The 12,556-nt window shown below is 36.9% G+C and overlaps 1 protein-coding gene across 7 annotated transcripts in view; it reads right to left on the bottom strand.

Annotated features, from left to right (window-relative positions):
* Window positions 1–12,556, bottom strand: part of syt1a (synaptotagmin Ia) — a 1,201,488-nt gene that overhangs the window by 467,263 nt on the left and 721,669 nt on the right. For all 7 annotated transcript variants that reach the window (XM_039761735.1, XM_039761726.1, XM_039761732.1 and 4 more), the window contains one exon: window positions 9,119–9,205. The gene's annotated coding sequence lies outside the window, so the exon portion shown is untranslated. The remainder of the gene's footprint in view (window positions 1–9,118; window positions 9,206–12,556) is intronic.

Here is a 12,556-nt window from a genome sequence, read left to right as displayed (position 1 = left end):
ACCCCCGTGAGCCTGTAGTTAGGATATAGCGAGTTGGATAATGGAAGGATTGAAAAATCTTTGCATGCATTCCAGTGTGAGACTATGCGAACACTTACAATGTGTAAAAAAATGTGCAAAAAAAATTTAGATTTATAAAGCCTGGCATACACACTTTTCTGTGTAATTTACCTTTAGAAATCACAATCATCTTGTAAATGTGAGTACATGAACGAGCCTTGAACTCTGCATGGTTGCCGCCCTAAAACTATCATACATGTACTATGCTAATCAACCTCAAACATATGCAGTCACAATGTTGCAGGCCTTTATTGGCTGGTGGAGTAGCCACTTTCCTGATTTACTGAGACCCTCCCGTAATCAAGAGCATCTGGCTGCCTGTGCAAGGTCATGCAAGGCATTATAGCACCTCTCCCGTGTATTCTACGTGTCAGGAAAACGTGTAAGGTACCAGTGCTGACAACCACAATTTGCTGACTTATGTAATGATATGATTACGATTACAATGAAAAGTATAGGCCATACAACAAACTGTGATTTCAGCCAGTTACCTCACCAACAAACCAGCCACCATGTACAGTACCATCATGACTGTCAAAGCTACTTTGCCTCAAAATAAATGAGTTGTGGGTTGACCAAGGCCTCTGAACCATGATGTTTGTCAGTCTCATTTGGGCATCACACACAACTTGTGCATTAATCGAATGTAGCTTCTTACAGTTAACAAAAGCGCCATCAATCTCATTTAGATGCCCTTATTGCAATATGAGTGCTGTAAATTGCTCCAGTTGTGCTGGAAGAAACAAACACTGTTGCAGTTGCCTTTTCGTCCACACCATGAGAAAACCGGTCGTAGCACCTCGATATTTGGTTAATGGCTTCCAGCACAGCGAACATGATGAAGTTAAGCTTGGCAGAGGTATTTGTCAACCAGTTCCCTGAGAATTGGAGAAGTCACCCCGCGCAATTAGACAAATGGCAAGAAAATGAATTCAGAACTTCTTTTTTTTTTTAATTAAAACTGACACTGCTTGCCTGAGTTAGGATGTTGAGTGAGCTTATAGTTAGTACAGCAGCTCACATTTTCAATTTGAAAAAGAAGCGATAGAAAACAATTTTAAATTACTGTTTACTGAGCAATAGACTTGTTATCTTAACAACATTTGTCTGTTTTACTTCTAAACGTATTATCTTGTTAGCCTTATATCTTCTCGATAAACATCTTGTGATTACTTGGTACACTTGTGGCTTTGTTTAAAGATTTGTACTGTGTTTATTATTTGTTTGTTTATGTCATGCGGCCTAGGTTTTGGTAAGAAACAAGTATTGCATAATTAAAATGGTAATCCATATTTATAATTATACCTAGCTGATATACTGTAAAAAACACCTGTATAAACATAGTACATGTATATTTGAACATCATAAAAGCTGTAGTGCAAGGAATAATTAAAAATTATTAAAACCTATAAGTGCAAATATATTTACATGTGAGCAGTGTTTAACTGCCAATATCAATTAACTGAATTAATGTGTGAGAATGAATATTTTTTGTAGACAAATAGTGAAAACTACTTTTTCAAATTAAGCTTTGTTTCAGATAAGTACATTATACAAGAAATTAATATGACACCTTGTAATTATGAGAAGCACTTTATTTTCTTTTATGCCATGCCTATTATTGATAAATATTTTCTGTGCATTTTTTATTAGATAAAGTATGTAGTTTTTAGGAAATTTTATTTATTTCAGTATTTTTATGGTCAGTTAACAGTAAGCCTACAGAATTTTATTTTGTTAATTAAAAAATGAGCAAGTAACCCCTGTGGTCTATAGTTTACTTATAAAAATACCAAAATTAACACTTTAATATAGAAAATAAGAACTCTATTAGTCTGTCTATGCAGGAGCTTAATGTGAAAAGTTTTTAATGGGATAAAGGAAAAATATATTGGAATCAGTACTAGAAATGGCCAATACTATAATATGGAAATAGTAAGGATTTATCTCTTGGAGCCATGAGACAGCTGTAATGATTGTTTTTGGGAACAACTTTCCTGAGATTGAAAATTTACATTAAGGATATTACCACGGCATGGAAAGTATTATGGGGGAATGGCAAAGGCAAGTTCAGAATATCCATTTACAGAGAAGCCAAACTAACCTGAGACATCAAAACTACGACACTAACCAGGTCTGTTCTAGCCAGATCTCTGAAATTAAATTTGTTTTCAGTTTTTTAACTAATAGTATTTTTCAATAAGAAGCAACACTAGGATTCTAACTTCCGTGTGCCAACATCTACTGCATGTTGTCACAGTGTGTCACGTAATCTCCATGTCATGTGACCAGCAGCAAGCATAGCAATGGTAAGTAACATGGCCATGCAAAGATACCACAAAATGGCGATGGTGACTCCAATAGAAAGAATTCCAAAATGGCTCCAAGATGATATCACTATCATAACATCAAAAATAATAAATATAAAACACATATAAAAATAAACATACATACATACAACAAAAATTTTAAAAATGTAGCGGAAAGCTTCCAGGGAAACTATGACATGGATTCCTGATAGCACCGCCATTGTCACCCTAAACAAAGAATGCCTACATTATTACAGATGCAATTTAAACCCAAAATGATATGCAACAAAATCGTAAACTTAACATTGAATGCCAAAACTCAGAAGCATACACATAATGACATTTACAGATATATATTTTTTTCTTTAAATAGTACTACATTACTTAAAGCCTTCAAAGTTTCTACTCCTTCTAGCTGGATTCCCCTGTAATTTATACATAAACTATCGATTTGACATGCAGAATTGTCACCTAACATAAGAGAGCGTTCTCAAACCTGCTTAATCCAATTCAGGGGGGCAGACCTATTTATAAATCCATGCACACAAAGCCACACATCATGCCAAACCACCATTTAACCTCTTCTTCTTATTAAATAAAGCTGCTTAAATGGCTTATGGACACTCCACAAGAAAAATCAAAGAAATAAAAAATAATTTTAAAACATTTTTGTAACGTACATAGCCTTCTGCAGCCTGCATACTTCCACTTTGGATATGTCACCTATAATAACTATGAAAAATTGCACTGTGCTTCGATTCTCTACTCTCGACTTAGGGTTGTTTTCTGTTTAAGACTAGGAGAGGGAGTGCTGTTCTAAACAGTAACAAATGAAATTTAAACCAGAGTGAGTCACCATCACCATTTCTGCTCTATAGCGGCCGCTTTACATTGACTGAAGAAGCTGACAGACATAGGATAGGGCAGCACTAACTTGGCATTTTCTCTCTATGGCCCCAAGAGATAGAGTTCAGACCTTTAAATGAACATAATCAATAATCATTATAAGCATAGTTAAAGATTTTACAATCCATCAATGCATCAGTATCAATGGAAGGTCTTAAAATAATTAATACTGACAGAATACATTGAGAGAGAAAGAGACAGCAACATTATTCCCTGGATGATAACAGCTTTACAGTGTAAAGACCTAATAGCTCAAGAAGGCCATTTAAAGGGCCAATCAATGGAAACATTTTTGGAAAACAGAAGAAATCACAGTGTCCAAATATATGAATTAAGAAACAAAGAAACATGAGTTAGTAACAATGATAAGAGACTAAGCACATTAAATAAGGTTGTCTTTATACATACAGGAAAAGCAGAGAATGAAGGAAATACCTTTGTAAATTGTCTCAGGAGGATTTTAGACCAGCAGGAGCCATCAGACCTGCTCAGTTCGCCATGACAGAGATTCAACAAGGATCTAAAAGTGTGCTAGAGGTGTGAGATGCCAATTCTTTCATTTTCAGTTATGATTGTGTAGAATATTGTCTCAGTGTGTTTTTTTTTGTCTGTCAGACCTTACACTGGCACTCGTGCCCTATGAATGGAGAAATTGTCATTCTAGAATAAATGCTACCATCAGGATAGAAATGCTTCATTATACAACATATGACTCAGAACTGCTTTGTACTTTCTGGCATTTACTATAACCTTGAGGAAATCAGTAGACATGTTACCATGCCATGAATACATTCCACAGCATAATTCCTTCAGGAAACTTAACAAAGGAGAAAAAGACACTCAGACTAGTAGACCTCTTTTGCTGTACACAATGCATGTACTCATTTGCTTGGTTACAATAAAGAATGACATATCTGACCAAATTGATTTTTTTCAAGGGCTCAGATTACAATTGCTTAGATTTTTTTTAACCACTTTACACACATTTCATTTTTTAAGTGTAACTACAAAACGAACAGACCTCTGGTCCTCTCAAGATCAACGTTGTACCAGCAGGTTGCTATGCCACATGTGCTTGATGGGCAGCAGATGCCAGACCTGCCATTTTTCCTTTTGTACTTCACTTTAAGCTCAGTAAATATGGCTGCTCTTCTTTTTCCTTCTGCCATGTCATTTTCTTGATTGGTTTGCCCATGTAGTTTGCCGCAAGAGAGACACAAACCCCAGTAACATTGCAGTATTTGACTCTAATCACATTTTTTACTTCACCAGCACATATCACTTAAAAATCTTTCATTTAAGACCAAGATCCAAGAATCGTGCTCTGCAACTTGTTTCATACTCGGAAGATGTCGTGTATTTTTTGTTCGTTTTGGAACTATCACCTCAATCATTTTGCCAGAAGAAATAACTTGGCAGAGGTTGTCACTTGGCATATTTTTTGCTTCAACAGCCTGTATCACATCATAAGCTTTTGATTAAGACCAAGATCAAGGCTATAACCCCAGTGGTTCTCAAGTAAGTGCATGGCAGACAGACAGACACAACCCTTAGCAATTTATATACATAGATATGGGACTTATGCATGGCAAAATGACCATTTTGGAAGTTTGCCATGGATGGACCTGCCTGCTCCAACTTTAGGTTGCCATTTATAGTTAAATGCGCCCCAGTTGCTTTTTCATTTTTTATTAAAGCATTGACATCTCAGATGCTCCTGTCTGAATATGTATTTTCCTACAACTTCCAACCTATCATCTCCCCTTCTATTTAAGCCACAAATGAATTCTGTTGCTGAAGTAAATACTACTACGAGGGACATTCAAAACAGTTTACACACTTTTATATTTTCATTGGAAACAGTGAAGGGAGGAGTAGTAATTGGTTGTGTCTGAGAGTGTCATGTGACTAGTTCTGTCTGGCAAGCCAGATGTCTTTGCAGTTTAGTATAAGAATTGTCACCTTGTGGTGAAGATGGCCGCAAAACTTATAAATTGCACCAAAGAGGAACATCGTTCTGTCATACGCTTTTTGTGGACAGAAGAGAACTGTGTTGTTGCACAACGCCCGCCCCCACACTGCAGCCCACACATTGGAAACCCTCAGACAATTGAAGTAGAAGGTTATGGAACACCCATCTTATAGTCTGGATTTAACCCCATCTGATTTGCACCTTTTTGGACCACTCAAAGAAGCTTAAATGGGAAGAGGATTTTCATGTGGTGGTGATGTAAAAGCAGCAGTGCATCATTGGCTACATGCTCAACCAAAAACGTTTTTTGCTGATGGCATTAAAAAGTTGGTATGACACTGGGGAAATTGCAACACAAAGGAAGGTGACTATGTAGAAAAGTGATGTCATTTCTTTTTGAAATTCTTAATAAATAGAGTTTAAAAAAGTGTGGAAACATTCTGAACATCCCTCGTATAATAGTGAAAATTTCCTTTTTTATTTAAGAAATGAAGCCCAAAATTTGGCCAACTTAGACCTTAGCAAATGCCTGATGTTTAACCCACCCTTTTATTACATCTAGGCTAGACTACTGTAGTATCATACTGTGGCGTCTTCCAAAGTCTGTTCTTACCAAATTACAGTTTGTTCAGAACTCTGCTGCTACAGTTCTCACTTACACCTTATGTCCCGGGAATATATTATGGAAACTTTAAGGGAACTACAGTGGCTTCAAACTGAATTTCATATTCAACCTTTAATACTTCTTTTAACTTACAAAGCCTTAAACAACTGTGCTCCACCCTATCTCTCTGATATTTTACACCTCTGTGTTCCTGCCAACATCTCAAATCAGTGCTCTACTTAGCCATGCTAGGGTTAAGCCCAGTATAATGGATGATTGAGCTCCAACCCTGTGGAATGCTCTTAGAAACTCAGAGAAGTCAAGATAGTACCAATTTATACAAGTAGACTGAAAACTTTTCTGTTTGCTAAATCTTTTATATACATTGTTTTGTTATCCTTTTATGATATCCTTTTTAGTTATTTTTGTTATGCTTTTTACCATGTCCTTAAACTCTAAAAGGAACATTATAAATTGTTTTTCTTCTTCTTATTATTATTATTGAATGAATGGCAAATATTCTCCAACAGTCAAATGTCTTTCAAAGCCAATGCGATCACTACTTTAGGCACTCATTCAATAAAATGAACGGCTAGTTCTGTCTAGCCTTTCTTTACGTTTAATACAATGGGATGTGAATTCTTTAACCATCTCAATGGTCTCAAATATGTTACAGTACCTGCTTTTTATAAATATGTTCCCCATATTTACTTCAGTTTTTTTTATTTGTTATAAAGCATTGCTATAGTGGTCAGTGCTGCAATCATGTAGTTTTGCCATTCTAGGTTGGAATCATAGACTTGGTCACTATCAGTGTGGGATTTGTCAGTTCTCTCTGTGTCAACATGGATTGTCCCACCACATTCTGAAAGACATGTATGTTAGATTAATTGGTAACCCTAAAATACTTCAGTATGTTTGAGTCTAAGTGTGTATATGAGTGTACCATGTGAAGAAATGGTATGCTATGCTGGGATGTTTACTCTGTCACTACTGGGATTACAGTAAGTACATTTGGCAGACTGAATAGACTGGTGGCTTTTAATAGTATTCCTTATAAAAGACACCTGAGTTTAAAATCTCTTTCTATTGTATAATAAATCAAGAGGGGCTGATCAGCATTAGATGGATGAGAATGACCAACCCAGGACAGGATGTCAAACCATTTTAGAACCCACCTTGCTATTCTGGGTTTATTTAAAACTAGCTTAGTCATTTGCAGTCTGTGGCAGGTAAACAGAACACCATATGAACATGGGAAGAATGCGTAAAACTTAAACAAACGGGAATTAGATTAGGAGTTGAACCCAGGTCCCTAGAGCTATGTGGCCTCAGAACAAAGCTCTGTACCACCATGCTTTCCAACACAGAAACAATGCAGCAAATTAAACATTTGATTATTCAAGTGAAATAAATCTTGTCTTACTGAAACTGTATTGCCATTGTGTCAACACATTATTTTAAAAGAATGACCAACTAGAGAATTCAAAGCCACAATATTATTTAAATAAACACAACTGAAAAACAATATAAATCTTTGTAGTAAAGCCATTTGCAAAACAAAATTGTTTTCCCTGAAGTCAGTGCATTTCACACCGCAGTCTCGGGTTAAAATCCCTCCCATAGGAGATATCCATTTCCCCTTTTCTCAATAGCACAGTGCTCCAGATTCCTCTCCTGTTTTATTTTTGTATCTTTCCTTACCAGAAAAGCAAAATCAATATTTCATTAAATGCGTTTTTTAAAGCGGTGCACTGCCATAACCTACTTGAATGCTCACATATCCTACCTCTTCAGCCCCCGAGACCTCATTTAACCAGCCATTTCCATTTTATTTACAGAGTCACATACATCACAACTGTGTTTTGCAGCCATGATGTTGGATGGGAAAGTTAAATAAAGTTTGCAGTGCCTGCAAGGACATGCCAGCTGGCAGGTCAATTCACTCTGCGTTTCTGAAATACTGTAAGGGTTTTATATATATATATATATATATATATATATATATATATATATATATATATATATATATAAAATGAAAAAATGATTACCAGAAGTCTCTGTTTACTAAATTGCTAAAACCTCTGAAAACCAAAAGTAAAAAAAAAGATTTCAATCAAATCAAAGACTCATTTGAGGAAATGCTCTTTTATTTTGACCTTGGGCCAGCAGTCATGCACTCTTTCTGTGCATCCTGGATGTTCAGCTAGAGAAGTCACTGAATTAATCAGGAGAATGGAGCACATCTAACCGCACAGACACCTTTGAGCTGAAATTCTGGTTTCTGGCTTCATTCCAGCCACACTTTACACGGGTGCCACCTCCAAGTCACACTCCAAAAGAATGGGTACCCTGAAGCAGGGATTAACAATGTCGACAACTTCCTTCTAGAGAAAGACATAATCCATAACAGGCCTGACAAAACCCTCACAGCCTGCTGTTTTTATTCTGTACCACATACCACAATTCTCTGTAGCAACAGTAGTAATTGGGGGCAGCCAAACTATTATGGACAGCAAGGAACAGAACAAAAACAAGTGAGCATTGTGTACAGTTAGTAATTCATTTTATTGCCACATGTAGTTTGATAGCAAGTCTTCCTCTATGTCATTATTGCAAATTCTTAATATTATTGCATGTTATTATTGCATATTTAGCTGACACCTTTTATGACTTACAAGTTTAGGATATGGTACAATTGTTATTCTTAATTTCAACTTACTCAGGGTCATACAGTAAGGGAGGAATTGAACAGGTAATCTTAAAGCTTATAAAGTCCAATAGCTTAGACCCTATTGCTTTCTTGTAGATAATCTTTACACAACCTTCCATTTTAAAAATGCTGGTACACTGCAATAAAACTCAGCATGTCATTAACTGAGCCAAGCAGTAGATAAAAATGAATGACTCTTTCCATTTACTTTACTGTTAGCAGCAGAAAGGCATCTTGTAACCCTCTATGGGGATTTGGTTATTTTGCCTTGCAGGAAATGTTTGATAAAAACATTGCATTTTTTTTGTAACTGTATACATTTTTACACTTCACTGCAGGATATACAGCTCAAACTTGATTCACTTGCTCCCCTAGAACTGAAATTTCAAAAATATGTTTATTATGTATGAGCACTCATCCACTATGAAGTGCACATTAAACTCTTGGTAGATGGTGTAACTAAGATGAGCGTGGACCCACCATGCTGAAATAATAAAAAGCAATGCAAACAGAACAGCATGACTCAGTTTTTGAAACACAGAAGCAAAACATACCTTGAATCTTCTAGCAAAAACAATGAGCGTAAAATTTCCACAGACAGCTTTCGAAGGATATATCCCTTATGTTTCTTTGCTCCAGTCCTGAAAAGTAAAATTAAAACAGATAATTAGAGCAGACAACACTTACATGAAAAGCTCCCAACAACTACATATTGCAAGACTGCACATGTTAGCTTGTTAGCAGAGGTATGGCATAAGTGACATCCGTCAGACTGAGCTTACAGCTGTTAATAACTCATACAGTGTGAGATTCCAAGCCACTTTGTGCTGCTGTCATATGTGTCCACAACTTCATATTAAATCTTAATGTGCATAGAAGAAGAAGACAGTATGGTGGTATAGTGGCTAGCATCACTGCCTCACAGCTCCAGTAGATTTTTTTTTTTTTCCTTTTTCGAATCGGTGCTAAGAGAATGACAATCTTTGGCCCTCTATTAACGACCACTAGAGATAAATGAGCCCCGACTGGAAACAAGCTCATCTCAAATTCAACACTTGCCTCTTCAGTATGTACAATTCATGATTAATGGGATATATGAAAAAAGGCTTTGTTATTTTGAAGGTTTTCCTACTCTCTGCTTTATTCCGTCATCCCAAAATATGCCTATTAGTTTAATTGGTGAGTCTAAATTTGCTGTCTCTGGATGTGAACACGGCATGGCCTGTGATCAAATGGCATTCCATTCAAGGTTTGTTGCTGTCTTGCAATTGATGCTACTGACCACCCTAGCACCAGACCCCCACTGCCCCCCCAGGCACACAATGAACCTGAATTCAGTTAAGTGGATTTGTGACTCTTTTATTATTTTAACAACCTGCTCCATATTAAAAGAAATTTTGAAGCCTTTATGGAAACAAACGAGGGTAAGACGGATATAATAAAATATGAGAAGAAAAAGTATGTTCACAATGGATGACTCCTATATGCATATAGAATTCATCCTATTATTTACCATAGTTTGCAACTTGATACAAACAGCTTGTACCTCATTGGCAGGGCAGAAGCACTTCATAAATAGGATGCCATTCTGATCACCTAAAGTAGGGTAATTGAGTATGCCCAGTAATTCTAACAGCATATCAATGACCTGTGGTTGAGAGAGTGACACAAAGTACATAGACCTATTAAATCATATATAGCACGTCAAGAATCAAAAAGGAAGACACAAGATGGCAGGATAAGGACAGAATGGTAGGGAATTAGGAAATAGTTGTTGGCATGTAAAATCTCATAGGGATCCTATAAGACAGAGTTTTTAGAAAGCCAAAAAAGAGCACATTGTTTTTACAAAACACTGCACACAAGTAAATGCTAAACCATAAAAATCCATAGAACCAACTATAGTTCTCACCCATTCAATATACAGCATATTTGACAGATCCCCCGATGTGTCTACAAGTACACTAGTTTACTGAGAAACTCTGTAATTGTTAATTTTCATTTTGGTTTTCTTTTTATACTCATTGACATTAGAGTACTCAGCTCATCAAAATAACATTTTCCAATGAAGTGAGAAAGCAAACTTTGCATTTACTGTAGATCATAGTAAAGGATTAATTTTCCTGTTGTGGCTGAATAAAATGAATTATTTTGTTAACCTAGTTCATTTCTATAGATGGACTCGCTTCTGATCCAGGACTAATTACTGCTTGGTGGACATTTCTACAAAGTCATGGTCTGTCATTTTGTCAGGCTGATTTGGATAAGCATGTCAAAGAAATGTCAGGGAGATAAGTCATTACTTTCTATTTACTTCTCTTAGTTTCCTCATAGTTCATTTGTATGAGGTAGCTTCCATTATCTCTCTGTTATAAAAGAAAATCTTGAGAAGAGACTTTTGCCAAGAGATTTTGTCAAGTCTGGCCCTCCTCTCAACCATTTACAACCACACCCACACTCCACTTACCTCTCATTCATGTGAATGCTTTTTTATCAGACACAGTTCCTGCACTCTCAGCTCTTATAAATTTTTATGTTTTCCTCACTTTAAGTTCCCAATAAAAGAAGACTAATTACAGTGGTGTGAAAAACTATTTGCCCCCTTCCTGATTTCTTATTCTTTTGCATGTTTGTCACACAACATGTTTCTGATCTTCAAACACATTTAACCATTAGTCAAATATAACACAAGTAAACACAAAATGCAGTTTTTAAATGATGGTTTTTATTATTTAGGGAGAAAAAAAATCCAAACCTACATGGCCCCGTGTGAAAAAGTAATTGCCCCCTTGTTAAAAAATAACCTAACTGTGGTGTATCACACCTGAGTTCAATTTCCGTAGCCACCCCCAGGCCTGATTACTGCCACACCTGTTTCAATCAAGAAATCACTTAAATAGGAGCTGCCTGACACAGAGAAGTAGACCAAAAGCTCCTCAAAAGCTAGACATCATGCCAAGATCCAAAGAAATTCAGAAACAAATGAGAAGAGAATTAATTGAGATCTATCAGTCTGGTAAAGGTTATAAAGCCATTTCTAAAGCTTTGGGACTCCAGCGAACCACAGTGAGAGCCATTATCCACAAATGGCAAAAACATGGAACAGTGGTGAACCTTCCCAGGAGTGGCTGGCCGACCAAAATTACCCCAAGAGCGCAGAGACGACTCATCCGAGAGATCACAAAAGACCCCAGGACGTCTAAAGAACTGCAGGCCTCACTTACCTCAATTAAGGTCAGTGTTCATGACTCCACCATAAGAAAGAGACTGGGCAAAAACCGCCTGCATGGCAGATTTCCAAGATGCAAACCACTGTTAAGCAAAAAGAACATTAGGGCTCATCTCAATTTTGCTAAGAAACATCTCAAAGATTGCCAAGACTTTTGGGAAAATACCTTGTGGACTGATGAGACAAAACTTTTTGGAAGGCAAATGTCCCGTTACATCTGGCGTAAAAGGAACACTGCATTTCAGAAAAAGAACATCATACCAACAGTAAAATATGGTGGTGGTAGTGTGATGATCTGGGGTTGTTTTGCTGCTTCAGGACCTGGAAGGCTTGCTGTGATAGATGGGACCATGAATTCTACTGTCTACCAAAACATCCTGAAGGAGAATGTCCGGCCATCTGTTCGTCAACTCAAGCTGAAGCTATCTTGGGTGCTGCAACAGGACAATGACCCAAAACACACCAGCAAATCCACCTCTGAATGGCTGAAGAAAAACAAAATGAAGACTTTGGAGTGGCCTAGTCAAAGTCCTGACCTGAATCCAATTGAGATGCTATGGCATGACCTTAAAAAGGCGGTTCATGCTAGAAAACCCTCAAATAAAGTTGAATTACAACAATTCTGCAAAGATGAGTGGGCCAAAATTCCTCCAGAGCGCTGTAAAAGACTCATTGCAAGTTATCGCAAACGCTTGATTGCAGTTATTGCTGCTAAGGGTGGCCCAACCAGTTATTAGGTTCAGGGGGCAATTACTTTTTCACA

The sequence above is a fragment of the Polypterus senegalus genome, chromosome 8 (assembly GCF_016835505.1).
Source record: "Polypterus senegalus isolate Bchr_013 chromosome 8, ASM1683550v1, whole genome shotgun sequence".
NCBI lineage: Eukaryota > Metazoa > Chordata > Cladistia > Polypteriformes > Polypteridae > Polypterus > Polypterus senegalus.
Note: the sequence above shows the minus strand (reverse complement) of the source record. Positions and strands in the feature narration are given on the sequence as shown.